The sequence below is a fragment of the Podarcis tiliguerta genome (genome assembly GCF_965153285.1).
Source record: "Podarcis tiliguerta genome assembly, chromosome: 1".
NCBI classification, from domain to species: domain Eukaryota; kingdom Metazoa; phylum Chordata; class Lepidosauria; order Squamata; family Lacertidae; genus Podarcis; species Podarcis tiliguerta.
The window spans coordinates 94585117-94600143 of NC_139534.1; the positions used below are offsets into that span (position 1 = coordinate 94585117).

Genomic DNA, 15027 nt, shown 5'->3' on the forward strand with positions numbered 1-15027 from the left:
CCCTGGGCAAAGTGCTCAAGAAAGAGGTAGCAGAACAACTTTGGGATGATTATTTAGACCCATTTCAATCCAGTTTCGGGTCTGAATTTGAGTTTGAAACTGCTTTGGTTGACCTGTGCCAGGTGAGAGATGACAGAGGACAACCTTGTTGATTCTCCTTAATCTCTCAGCAGCTTATATAACCAACCAATCACTTCAGTCTGCGGGAGAGGGCATCTTGCAGATACTTTCTTATCAGGAGGTCCATTCCACACAACATTGGAACCAGGCCTTTAGTGGGGCAGCACCTACCCTTCGGAGCTCCCTCCTAGTATATATCAAACAGGTGTCATCTCTGTTGTCTTCTCAGTGTTTGCTGAAGACTTTCTTCTTTCAGCTAGCCATCTAGTAAGCTGAATATCATAGTTTTTCTTGGAAGCCAGCCTGCAGCAGAATGGAAACAGAGCTGCATGAAATGAAGATGAGTCAGAATGGAAATGGATGCCTTCTTACATCATTACTGGTTGGCAGCAGCCAATTTTCAGACAGGATATAGTCCCAGCCCTACCTGGAGATGCCAGGGACTGAATCTGGTAGATGCTCTACCACTGATCTGCAACCTGTTCCCTGCCGAGCAACAGAAAGTAAGTTATCTTTACACCCTTCAGTGAAGCGAGTTTAGAAAAGTATGGCGGAAGCACAGTATTCTCATAAAATCATTTTAATGAGATAAAAGTGTGGTTGTGTTATCTTATAGATTTTTTTATTATCGTGTGCTTGAAAAGCATTCATATTGTTGAATCATGTAATGGAAGTGATTCCCATTTGCGGATTGTTTATATTTCCCAGGGTATTCATAACATTACTGCGTTCAGCCACATAGAAGTGTTTAATTGCAGTCTGTCTGTTTCATTTGGAAAGTATCTGCCAGCAGACTTCTGGCAGAGAAAGATACGGGCTCCGTAAAGGAAAATGGAGTTGCTTGGTGGCAGCAGCAGTAGGAAGAACATACCCTAAATTCACTGACATGATCCACTCTCCTCCAACTTTGCTTTTGGCACAGTATCCATTAATTCTTCAAGGTGTGTGGAATGTTCACAACTGACTACAACGCTTATGCTTGACTTCCATTCTTAAGAACCTATGAAATGTCTACCCATGATCCAATGATTACATCATACTAACACTTAGGCTAGAGAGGAAGTTAGGCCAGTTGTTTTGCCCTTCTCCACAGAAAGAAAGCAGTAGCATTAGAGGCACTTAGGTCTGCCAAAGTGTACAGTAATCTAGTGCCAATATACAAATTTTCATCTCCAAAGAAGAACAGAAGAGAATAGTTAGGCATGATTCGTAACTAGAATTGGGTTTATTTCCACATGATGCAAGGGTCATAGCAGAGAACTTATAGATGATGTGCTGAATGAGGCAGAGTACAATGATACTGCTGCATGCCAGGTAACAGTAGCCTGACCTGTTGCATTACAAAGAAAAGCAGGATGCTCTGCTTACAACAACAACAACAACAACGTCTATGAGCTGCATCTTCAACATATCAAGATTTTAGAATTAAGCATCATGAGAATATTAGATTTTTCTTTTTACTTGAAATTGGTGTATGGTTGTTTGTGTGTGTGTGTTTATTGTTGGATTGCTTCAAGATGCTTTATGTTCTATTATTTTACTGTTGTTAGCCGCTCTGAGCCTGGCTTTGGCTGTGGAAGGGCGGGATATAAATAAAATTATATTATTATTATTATTATGCCTAGAAAACAATTCATAAGTGAAATAAATAATATCTGCTGGTGACATCTCAGAAACTAGAGAAGAGCCTCAGACAGACTTCCAGAGTTGTGATAATATAATATAGATTATTTTCTGAGGGTGATTGTTATATGAACTAAATAAAGCAAACGATCAGCTGAGAATCAACAGTCTGTTCTATTCCAGGTTCACTCCCCTGAGTTTTAGGGGTTTATGCCTTCCAGCTTGCCCAATGATTTTCCAATTCATGTAATTAGCAGCCTGTTCTGCATTGTTGTTATTCTTAGAATTATTCAACTCCTCAAACTGAGGAATTTTTTAAGGTGGCATCATTGCCAAGTTATGATTCTTGGGGGCAACAGATAAGACCATTCCCTGGTCAGGTTCTTGAAAGGTCAAAAAATAAGGAGATATAAAGGGTTCTAAATTAGCCACTTTTGCATCCTCCCCAAAAGAGAACATGTACCACCAAAAAAGAGGGCAGTTGAGGACACAGGTTTATGTAAAATTTACATATGCTTATTTATATCTGCAAGTGTCAGTAATAATTGCTATAATTTAAATAGTGGGGAAGACTGGGACCAGGTGACCTCTGCCCCTCAGTCTGCTGTCCAGGTACTGAATGTGGATGGGCATCTTCAAAGCCCCTGTTCTCCTTACTTGGGGTAACACCTTTATCTTTAAACTAGGCTTGGACCAGACAAAGAGAGGACTGTATAGCCACCCTATTTTCAGTGCATTTTCTATGCAAGTAACATAGCAAATCTACTGCAGAAATGTAAGAGGAGCCTTCATGATTCCAAATATTTTATAAATTTTACAGAACTAAGAAAAATCAACAACTGGAGCTACAGAATCTCAGCTGCAATTGAGCCCTTTATTTCGTATGCTCAATGAAGCTGCATTTGCAAGTTGTTTTTAACTGTGATTATCACAACAGCACAAAGATTATTTCCACCAATATAATCTTAATACCACAAATATTGCTTTGTGCATGGTGAAAGGAGCTGAACTAGAGCCAATTTATTACTGCTTAAATATTTGAGATGTTCTACACTAAGCAGTCTGAAACTCTATTTTAACAGCCCTTCTATTTCTGGTTTACAGTTGTAATCTAGTAGTTGCATGCTTTCTTGGGTGTTTGCGGGCGATAATTTTAAAGTATTTGACATGGTGACTGTGACTCATAATCAGCTTGTGCTATGGAGCAGCCGTGTTTATCACTGCAGTGCCCAAATGGTAGGAAATGGATGGGGGCAATACAGTTCGTGCTTCCTTCTTGCGCTGGTGTGTTTTCCTCTCACTAAATGCTTGTTTTGTAAAAACATGGGTGAACTCTGTGTGAAGCAGCCCTGGAGATAACTTTTGGAAGCTGCAATTAGCAACTCTGGAAAACACTGATAGGGACCTTTGCAGCAGCCAGAGCAGAGTGCCAGCAACAAAGCAGTGTCTCTTTTTGTGAAGAGGAGGGTTAATAAAAGCTGCAGGCTCTTCCTGCTTACATGTAAACAAAGATAAACATGCATTTGTCTTACTCTGTTTTAGAACATGGTCAGGATTTGAATGTGGTCACAATTTCACATATTTATAAGGCTCTTCCTTCAGTACAAAGTGTCATACCTTAATAATAGCAACCTTCTTCCTGTCCTGTAGTCAGACACTCAAGTGCTGGCAAGAGCTGGTTTCCCACAGCTGGAGGAAGGGAGTAGGAACCATAGGAGATTAAGGGCATATGCTGTTTAGTGGCACAGTGTGCCCTTCACCCAGTGGCGTAGCGTGGGTTGTCAGCACCCGGGGCAAGGCAAGTAATTTGCGCCCCCTAACCCTAACCCTCAGATGTTGCGCCCGGTGTGGCCGGCCCCCCCGGCACCCCCCACACTACGCCACTGCCTTCACACAAGATCCATGTGGCCGCTGGTGGTTATTTCAATTGATTCTTCCTGCAGTACTGCCTGATCTGCTAATGCAACTTGCGACTTGCAAGTAAGTGAGGCAGTTGTCCAGTGGTGGCTCTGCACCCGTCCAGTGACTAGGCCCAGTACAGTCAACTGAAGCAGAGGCAGCAACTGGCTCACTGCACCGCCAGTAGTCCAAAAGTGCATCGTCACTGGCTGCCTTCTCATTTTACTTATTTATTAAATTTGTATACCGCCCTATTCCCGCAGCCCTCGGGGCAGTTTACAAGATAAAATCACGCATCAATAATGAGCTGCCCAGAACGAAAAATGTAGCAGATCTTGGAGTGTTCTATCAAGCAGTGGTAATGGAGATTGGTTCTCCATTACCACCAGGACCTCAGGAAGATTCGGGTCTGTGGTGTTAAGTCCTACTAAGGTACAATGCCTGAACAAGATGCCCCCTCATGTGTTGGAGTCCTGATACCCCCAATGTCTTCATGTGGGTCAACCCTACCCTCTCTGCTTGCTTGAATGTACTGTATGTAGAAGCCACCATGTGATCAGGGGCTCCGATTTAGTGGGAATCCTTACTCATGTCTCCCTCAGCCCTTCCTTGCTCAGCATGAGAAGGTCTGGTACTGAGTGTCAGGGGACAGGAATCTTGGAGGCAGAGCCCTTGTATGCGCCCCCTATATGGATTGATATTTCCTGTTCAGGCAATAATGCTTGAACAGGGCTTTAGTGTTCTAGACTTAATGGCCTGAGAATGGCAGAGAAGGAAAAGCGAATTAGTGCCACATGATCTGTAGGGCTCCTGGCTTGGCTCCTAAAATGCTACAATGGTTTCTCACACCTACAATGAGGTTCTGTGAGCCAGTGTGGTGTAGTGGTTAAGAGCGATAGACTCGCAATCTGGGGAACTGGGTTCGCGTCTCCGCTCCTCCACATGCAGCTGCTGGGTGACCTTGGGCTAGTCACATTTCTCTGAAGTCTCTCAGCCCCACTCACCTCACAGTGTTTGTTGTTGGGGAGGAAGGGAAAGAAGAATGTTAGCCGCTTTGAGACTCCTTCGGGTAGTGATAAAGCGGGATATCAAATCCAAACTCTTCTTCTTCTTCTTCTTCTTCTTCTTCTTCTTCTTCTTCTTCTTCTTCTTCTTCTTCTTCTTCTTCTTCTGTGTAACATCTCCTTGTGCCAAAACAGATGGGTTTTGCTTAGCTCTCATTATGGAGGTGTGGAGACGTAACCTCTGATTCATACATTTGTGCCTCATGAAAAGTAAACTGTTACTGACCAAGCCTCATCTTATCAGAATTCTTTTGCTGTTGAGGTAAGGCAGCTCTGTCTGGACTAATATGTTCCTGGAAGACGGCTGCTATTTGGATCAGCTCCACCAGCCTCTCTTCCCTAATGTGACTGGCAATGCAGACAGCTAGCAGAGGCTGTGAAATCAAGAGTGTGGATAGATTGTATTTGTGGTGGAATGACTGCACGAAATAGCTGTCCAATGTGGCGCACTAAAAAATTAATCTGCAGTAAGGTTTCACAGCTCTAAAACTATTGAACTGTTTCCTAGAAGCTTTGGTAATGGAAGGATCTGGAGTAGCTTCCAGGTTATAAACAACATAGCATCAGATAGCTGCTTCAAAAGCTACTAGTCATATATGCTAGGACGGAAAGTACCAAAACATTGCATGACTCAAAGGCCAGACAGTGCTAAACATTCTTACTTCACTCTAGGGATATCCTCAAATAGTCCTCAGACTTTTTCTCCATTGTAGCCAAAGCTAAGAATGAGGGTGAACTTTACGGTGTGTGCGATTCAAAGAGTAATATATAAAACTCACAACTTGTTTATAGGCAGAACTTTCCACTACTCAGATTTGTACAAAAGATGAGGTCAGGGAAATGCCAAGGTATTTTCTGAACATAGAACGATTCAGAGTTCTTAAGATACAAAGAGTTAAATTACACATTAAACTAATATGTAACAATAGCTTGGCAATATCTTCTCCAGAACCTTTAAAATGGACAGAGAACAGGAGTTCTTACCAGAGGTAGCAAATCAGGTGCCCCTCAGATATTGCCAGACAACTACTCCCATCATGTTTGCCAGGGCTGATGAGAGATGTAGCCCAACAACATCTGAACGGAACCACATTGGTTATCCACCGCTGGTTTAAACCTTCTCCCAAAATGGATTCCCTTATGGGCAGGTAGATACTATATCATGCCAACTAAGGCAACTGCTATTGCCTGGAATAACGCCATGATCCAGCTCCTACTGGAGTTAATAGAAGGAAACCTTTAGAGCTGAATAAAATGGTTCTTCCATCTCACACTGCTAATAACAAAAGAAAGCTATTATTTCCCACATTGTGAAAGACTCAGCAGGGCCTCTAGCATAAAAGCTTGTAGAAATTAACAGCTAACAACAGAATGCTTGATTGGAGAAATTACCACAAAGAGAATGTGTGTTCATTGGCACTGGAAACTTTCCTGTACAATGAATGCAGCAATTAAACCACAACCATTGCTCTTTTCCCCACCTGTCATTTTGAGTCATTCTAGAACTCTCCCGTTATTTTCCTCAACTGGGGACTGGATGATTTTGGCACGACTTCCTGTGAAATATGTGTGCCAGCCTGGTATAACTGGCTGAAGATTTGCAATATTTGCAACAGTTCACCAAGCTTTTGACTGATACCATTTGCTATGAGCAGAAGTAAGAAAGGCAGGTGAAACCATTAATTTCATAATGATCATAGAATTGTAGAAATGTAGTTGGAAGAAATCCCGAGCGTCATCTAGGCTAACTCCCTACAATGCAGGAATCAAATTATAATACACTGTTTGGGAGCTCTGCTAGTGATTCTATGCTAATAATTAAAACTACAAAGTAATATGTCACAAATATCAGCAGGAGGGAATTCCATTCAGAGTAAGACTAGGAGAAGACTCTGCTCAATGACAACACCAACTGGGGCACAGGCATTGGCAGTGGCATAACTAGAGCTTCCCTGCTTATCTCAAGCCCCAGCGCAGAAGATAGTCAAAACTTTGAACTGGGCCCAACAGCGTATAGGCAGTCAGAGCAATACCCAAGTAGCTGGTGAAATGTTGCTCCAGTTAGGGATACCATACAGAATTTTGCACCAGCTGAAGCTTCTGGGTGGTCTTCAAGGGCAGCACCACACAGAGCACATTGCAGTAATCTAATCAGGAGGTTACCAGGATGGGAATAACAGTGGCTAGTCTGGACCAGGAATGTATGCAGCTAGCAAACCATCCAATTGGTGAGCATATGCAATGTTTATCACTGAGGCCACCTGGGCCTCCAGTGTGAGTTTCGAATTAAGGATCACTCCCAGAAAATGCATCTGCTCCTTCAAGGTGAATCCAACGTCTTCTAGAACCGATTACCTACCCACTTTCTTGACATAGGAAGCACCTACCACCGGCACCTCTGTCTTGTCAAGATTCAACTTGAGTTTACTGGCCTTCACCCAACCCATTACTGCCTCCAGACCTCAGGTCAACACTGGCACAGCTTCCCTTGACTCAGAGGGTACAGAGAGATAGAACTTGGCATCATCAGCATATTGATAACTAGGGAGCAGGAGATGCAGGTGGGGAGAAGTTGGAATCTCACTACTAACTGAGAATTCTGCTTGGGGAGGAAGAAAAAACTGAGCCAACACTCAAGGACCAACCTGCCCCTTGCATTACATAGTGAAGCGGGTGTGCGTGATTGCCTTCTTCCTGCCCCCACATTTGGCAGCTCTTGACTGTTCACAGCTGCCACTGCTAAGCCGGTTGCCAAGTACAGCACTTGAAGTTGACATGAGTCAGGCCTAAGCCCAGATAGGATTCCTCTTGTGCATGTTCACGCACCATGTGCTTGCTTTGCCGTTATCTCCTCTCTCTTGCCTTACTGCAAAAGCACACACTTGAACGCTTCCTGCCTCATGCAGACATTGTCACCTTCTCAGTGTGCCATGGATTCCCAGACCCTACAGTTTGCTGTCAATCATTTCTTACTGGCTGTGGCTGTTACCCATGGTGGCTAGTGAAGCAAAGCAAATCTCAGAGCAGAGTGCAAGGCAGCGAACAACAGGTTTGGCTAGGAGTAGGGGGAAAGAGAGGGCACACTTGGCACACAAGCACACTCAGACACCGTTGAACCACACACAGGCACACGCAGCGTGGGGAGAAATGGCAGTGTTAAGAGTGAATGATGAAATAGCAAGGTTTGGAGGTGGCAGAAAGAGTGGCATTAAGCATTGTGGGGAAGATAGTTTTTCTGTACTGCACTGCAAGTATAGAAGTTCTTATTTCCTAGCATAATCTAGAACCCAAATTCTCTCTCTTCACGGTTCATCAGCTATAGACACAGAAAGCTACCTTATACCAAGTTAAACCTTTGGTCCATTTAATCCAGTTTTGTCTACAATGAGTGGCAGTGGCTCACTAAGGTTTCAGGCAGGGAGTCTATCTCAGTAATACTAGGAGATTCCAGAAACTGAATCTAGAACCTTCTGCATGCAGATCATCTTTTGTTCTGGCTTTCTTCATTATCATTTCCTCAACAGATATTACGTTAAATATGTCATAAAATGGAAATCTACTGGGAAAAAGTCCATTGATGGATGTTACTCATGATGGTTAAATGGAATCTCCATATTCAGCAGCAAGATATCATTTCATATCAGTAGATGGGGACCAATTGTGGGAGATGGCTGTTGACTTTAAGCTCTGCTTGTGTGTTTCTCAATAGCAGCTGTCTGGTCACTGAGAAACAGGCTGCAGTGCCCCTTTTGTGTTCTAATTGGGTAGAATCCAGTTGGTGCCCTTGTGCCCACAGAAGAGCTTTTGATTCAGCCTGTCTCTGCTAAAAAAAGAGAAGGGTAGTGATTTTTTTTTTAATAAAGCTATACAGAACATGAAACAAATCCTTGATCATGGTCTATCCAAAAAATATTTCTACATGCAGAAAAAATATTTCTCATGCAGACTACAGAGGAGTGACTGTAGATATAGTTAGAGTCAAACTATTGAAAACTCAGCTTAGACAGGGAAGTGACTTCTGCTTCCTGAAAATTTTACTAAACTTTTTGCCTTGGACTATATAACCAAAAGTAGGCATCAGGAAACAAAGGCAATAAAAACAATAAGTATCTGGGCACTCAGGCTGACTTATCTGCTATTAATAAATCTCTTCATTTGAAATATTTGCAGATTGTACTCTGTAGAAAAACAACAATGTTTCTGGAAACTCTCCTGTAGGTCTTAGCGTTAGCAGTCAATATCAAAGAGGCATGCCACTGTTTTTCCTACTGTGGGTCAGGTTTTTCTGGAAAGCGGAGCCTTCACCAATTAGGGATCACTTAATGACCTCAGTTTCCATCAAACTAAGACATGGCATTCTTCCACAAAACAACGAAGGAATGTTCCCTGTCCCTTCCTCACCCACAGCCACCCCCAATCCCGGAAAAGCATCTCTGGAGGGTTGTAGGGCCTTCATGAAGAAGATGGGATGAGGCATGAGGGATTGTAAGGGTAAGAGAGGATGGGGAAACGGTCGTCCCATGAACTTTCATAAGTTGCTGTTCCAACATCCAAGCCTAATATATTAATTATGCCATAAGCTTTCATGGACTCAGGTCTATGCCATAACAACATACCCTCCAACATTTCTCAAATGAAAATAGGGACATCCCGTTCCATAATGATGATTTAACTATTTATACCCCACACATCTTACTGGGTTGCCCCAGCCACTCTGGGTAGCTTCCAATATATATAAAAACATAATAGAATGTTAAACTTTTTAAAAAAACACACACACAACAAAACTTCCCTATACAGGATTGCCTCCAGACAGCTCGAGGGTCACATAACTCTATACCCTCCAACATTTCTCCAATGAAAGTAGGGACATCCTAAGGAAAAGTGGAACATTCTGGGATCAGATCAGAAACCGGGACAGCTTATCTAAATCAGAGACATCCCTGGAAAATAGGGACACTTGGAGGGTCTGTAACAAATGTCTTAGTCTTTCGAGTGCTGCAGTGTTTTTAATCTTTTATACTTCAAATTACTTATCCAACCCCCCACCCTCCATATATCATAAGTTAGAGAGAGGATTCTGTGGATAGCACAGTCAGTAGAGCATGAGATTCTTTATCTCAGGGCTGTGAGGTTGAGCCCCACGTTGGGCAAAAGATCCCTGCATTGCAGGGGTTGACTAAATGACTCTCTACAATTCTGTGATTCTATGATTTATATACCATCCCTTAAAATTATCATGGCCAGATTGGGGAATAGCACTAAAGCCCAATTCAGATGAAAAAAACATATCCAGCTTACCATTTTAAGCCAAATCAGAACTATGCTCATAAAGAACTAGTGATTTAAAAATAAATAAAAACAGCACTAATTGTCTTGGATGGGCAGGTTGAAATTTGCAGTAACACAGTCAGATCGTTCTCAGGTGGGCTGAGTGATGGCGTGCCAGATTGCAGTTTGTGCTTGTGTCAAACAGAGCAGATGATGAGCTTCCCGTGAGGTCATTTCTATCTGGGCTTTTTCAAAAGCAGCCTGCTTCTCAGTCTCCTGCAAAGTGGTATAGAGATTGGCTCTGAGCCTCAGGCTAAACAATACTGCACAGCTGACATATTAGCTGACATATCATACTTCTGTTAATGCAACCCAAATATGGGTTTTTAAGGTCAGTGACATCACATTGTTTACTAATAGATGACCATGATCCAATATAACTCCCCTGTCTCACTCAGCAGTTACAGAGCCAAGCCAGAATTCCCCTTTTTGTATTTAGAGGGTTTTCCCCTTTCTCATATTAATATATATATATATGGACTTTATTTTATCTCTTTAGGGTCCACTGTTGCCGCTCAGCTTCAGTCTTGCCAATATGAACTTGTGTGGTTTCTTCTTTTCACGTATGTTTAACTTCAACACATATTTAATGAACATATTCTTTATTGTTCCATCCAAGTCACGAACAGAGCAACCCAACACATACTAGTTAGAGGCACAGATGGAGGAGAAATCTGGTTTCATCCACATATTGATTGAACCTACCTAATTCACACTTCCCCAAAGCAATCTACAAACTGAAATGCTTTGATATTCACACTTCTCCAAATTATGTGATGCAGTTTAACAACCCAATCAGTGGTTATATTAGGGGGAAGACTTCATAAGAATGCAGATTTTAGTGAAATGGCATACACAAATGCATTATATTAGGTAAACTAATAAAGGTAAAGGGACCCCTGACCATTAGGTCCAGTCGTGGCCGACTCTGGGGTTGCTGCGCTCATCTTGCTTTATTGGCCGAGGGAGCCGGCATACAGCTTCCGGGTCATGTGGCCAGCATGACTAAGCCGCTTCTGGTGAAACAGAGCAGCGCACGGAAACGCCATTTATCTTTCAGGCTGAGGGAGCCGGCATTTGTCCACAGACAGCTTTCCGGGTCATGTGGCCAGCATGACTAAACCACTTCTGGCGCAACAGGACACCTGGACAGAAACCAGAGCGCATGGAAGTGCCATTTACCTTCCTGCCACAGCGATACCTATTTATCTACTTGCACTGGTATGCTTTCGAACTGCTAGGCTGGCAAGAGCTGGGACCGAACAACGGGAGCTCATCCCATTGTGGGGGTTCGAACTGCTGACCTTCTGATCAGCAAGCCCAAGAGGCTCAGTAGTTTAGACCACAGTGCCACCCGCATCCCATGGCACACCAGATGCAGCTGAGTAAAAGTAGTCATCAACTCATAGAAATGTTGGGGGTTCTTGCAACAGCTGCTACCTGAATATGTCAGAGTAAAGGCAGATCTAGCAGCAGCACTAAACTATATGCCTGGCCCTTCTTGCTAATATAGGGTTGCAGCCAAATTCCCATGTAGATACAGTGGTACCTAAGGTTAAGTACTTAATTTGTTCTTAACCTGAAACTGTTCTTAACCTGAAGCACCACTTTAGCTAATGGGGCCTCCCGCTGCTGCTGCGCCGCCGGAGCACAATTTCTATTCTCATCCTGAAGCAAAGTTCTTAACCCGAGGTATTATTTCTGGGTTAGCGGAGTCTGTAACCTGAAGCAAATGTAACCTGAAGCGCATGTAACCCAAGGTACCACTGTATTCTAACCTTCAACATAAGAATCAAGAGATTTAAAGCTGAAAAGATGTAAATATTTTGTAATGCAGTAATGGTGTTTGCAAAATGAGAGAACTCTCTTAAAAGTGTGAAAACAGGATAAAATATTTGCAGTAACTACGTTTCTGGATTGATGCCATTTCTATAGTTCAAGCTCTGCTTGGCCTCTTGCCACCTCAACAAATGCTAGAGAACTCCCTTCCGCCAGCAGGGAATCAATGGATTTCTGCCACTTCTCCTATATGGGTTTGGGTGCTTATACTGTGAGCTGGCCCACAAAGCATGCTGAGCCTTCAGATTTGGATCTTGGCAGTAGCAATAGCAAGAGTTATTGTCAATTGTTTCTCAAACATGTAGATTTGTTTCTGAAATTTGATCTGAATTTCCCAAGACATTTCCTATGTTTACAAGTCATCCTCAGTTTTCCGTCAAACTCATATAGTTCCAAAGCATGCTTCACTTTTAATTTAACTTTGGAGCTCGAGCGATATGCACATACTCTTGCCATTACCATCACAACACACTGGGGACCAAAATAAATGTGGAAAGGGATATTGGCTCTGCAACCAAGGAGGAATATCACATGGCTGGGATAAACGAAAGCTACAAGTTTATTGAATGCAAAGATTTTGCAACTGCCGGTTGCTTCTCCCTCCTTCCCCTCGCCTCTCTATAGGCAGCTATGTCCTCCTGGTTAAGGACAGAAATAGCAGCTATCCTTACCAGCTGAGCTACTTGGGTTGCTCTACACTTGCTCAGAGTCTTGAGTCCTGCTCTTCATTCCTTCCAGTGCTCTAGTAAGCCCTTCTCTTCCAACCAGCGGTGCCAACTATAGGGGGCGGAAGGGGCTTTGGCCTCCTCAATTTTTCTGGGCAGGGGGCCAAGCCCCCCTAATATTGAGGGGGGTTACCCCCGCCCCCAAGCAAGCTCTGGCACAGCAGGCAGGGGCAGGACACATGGAGGGTGATTTTCACCCTCTGTGCTCCCTGTCCACGGCCAACAGGAGAGCACTGGCCTGTTGGGTGGGGGTGGGATGGGTCACAGGGCACCCTCAATGTGGGAGGCAAGTCAGCACCCCTGCTTCCAGCATAGTTTAAGGACTGCATGGGATTGAACATTGTATGAATAGTCTTAGGAGATGGCCATGGCCAGTTTATGAGCAGACTCAGTTTCTGAAAACCAGTGTGGCATAGGAGGAATACAGAGCAACTGAGTTTGCAGCATGTGAAAAATGGAAATGGAAGGGGTCAAGTAGTATTCATGGCTAAGATTAGGTGTTACAAATATTATTTATTTATTTAATTTGTATACCGCTCTTTGTCCACAGATCTCAGGGGGGTTCACAGCATAAAAATACAGTATAAAAACAGAAACACGTGTGTCCCTATTTTCCTTTGTTAAATGTTTTGGAGTCTGCAGTTTATATTTTATACACACATAGATAAACTGTGTGTGAGTGTGTGTGCACGCGCGCGCACACACACACACACATTTATCTCCAAATGCACGAACAAGGGAGGAGGAAAGAGCTTCTATAATAATATAATTTTAAAGTTGGACCTTGGAGGTCACTTGGTCCAACTCCTTGATGAATTATGGCAGTCTTGTTTTGCCTACTTTACAGGAAGGCGTCCTCTTTTGTAAAAGACTGTCCAAAGACAGTGTTCTGTTTGAAAGTGTTTCATTCCAAGTCTAATTTAAGATAAAGAACTGCAAGAGAGCAGGGACCTTGAAGTTGTCCATCAGTGGTTAGCATCTGGGCCACAGACTGAGCAGGCGCAGAAGTCAGTTGGTCACATTCTTTACCATGATGGTGATATGCACTGTATTTCTATTTAAATTATATCAAGCCCTCTAAGAATCCCTTGCATGTGAGCACTGATGCTTGTACTCTCTGTGTTAAAGAAACATGCTCACGTAGGTCTTACAGTGAGAATGTTGTGGATTTCCCATCACTTGCAATGTGTCTCAAGGCTCCTCAGTGTTCTGAAGTTAATTAATTAAAAAATTACATCTTCTCCATTTTATTCCAGCTGGCAGCATCAAGAAATAAACCATGTTCCTCAGAGTGCAACTGGAGCAGCTGTCAGCTGATCTCAAATATGTGAATAAGGCAAAGAGCATGCAAGCACTGTATACTTATTATAATGGGCTGGCAACTTTTCAAAAAATAAATAAATGAATCCACTGTTCTTTTCTTTAAAAACAGTACTAGGTTCCTGATGTATCTTTCTGTCACCACCATCACTTCAAACCTAGGTATGTGACTGAGGAGGTTTTGCCTTATTTAGGGACTCACCTATGTTTAAAAGTTGACGGGGAGATTATTCCTTATTCCTATTCCTGAACTTCTTGCCATCTTTTGATGCTCTGCTGGAGGATTAACTCTTCACACTGGTCTATGAGATATTGTTTGATCATCTGGAAAATCTAGTTGATTAAAAGTGCTTGTTCTAGACTATACCCACTCAACATGAAATAATTTAAGTTCCCTCTGTTTCGTAAGCCCATGAAATTCTGGCACAGGGGAATTCTTTAACTGGTATTGGGACTGCCCCTGACTTTGGACAAACTCCCTGTGCTGATTATGATGGATCCCATGAAACCCCTGTCACCATTCCAGCTGTTTTTGTCCTGTCAGCACTTATGCTTTTGGTGGAAGGTCTGCATTGAAAGTAGCATCATTCCTTCAATCTTCCCCCATCATTCCCTCAATCTTTGCACATCAGACCATCTGCAGGCAACATTGTGGAGTGTAGGGTAGACAGGGGTAACTTCTGATAGACCCTAGAGGCTCAAATCCCTAGTCATCACATTCTAGTTGTTACAGTCTTCCCAGAAGCTGCCTGTCTCCAGCTATATGAGGTCAGACTAAGAGTCTGTATCTAGTCATCATAATGAATTTAAGCCATCCATGTATTTTCGCGGGGATTCATTATGCTGAAGAATACAAATGTCTCCATCTTGTCTATATACTTAATGGTTTTATTTAGTCTTTCCTGGTTTAACTATTGCTGCCATTAATATCAATGGAACTTTAAAATGTTAGCTGAGTTTAGCCCACTAGCAATTACTTTTAGAAGATGAAAAGCATCTTAATGTAAGAAAAGCTTTGAGATGCCAGGCTGTCCTATGATAACTGAAATAACAGCAATCTCATTCAAGAACAGCAGTTCCACTGATCTCATCTGGTTTTTTTAGCT

At 42.8% G+C, this 15027-nt stretch overlaps 1 long non-coding RNA gene across 1 annotated transcript; it reads left to right on the top strand.

Moving 5' to 3' along the window:
• Nucleotides 1-7686: 7686 nt before the first annotated feature.
• On the top strand, nt 7687-14032 carry LOC310671003. The gene is made up of 3 exons (XR_014507660.1): nt 7687-7755; nt 10537-10600; nt 13858-14032. It is a non-coding gene; the product is annotated as an uncharacterized lncRNA (long non-coding RNA).
• Nucleotides 14033-15027: the final 995 nt, after the last annotated feature.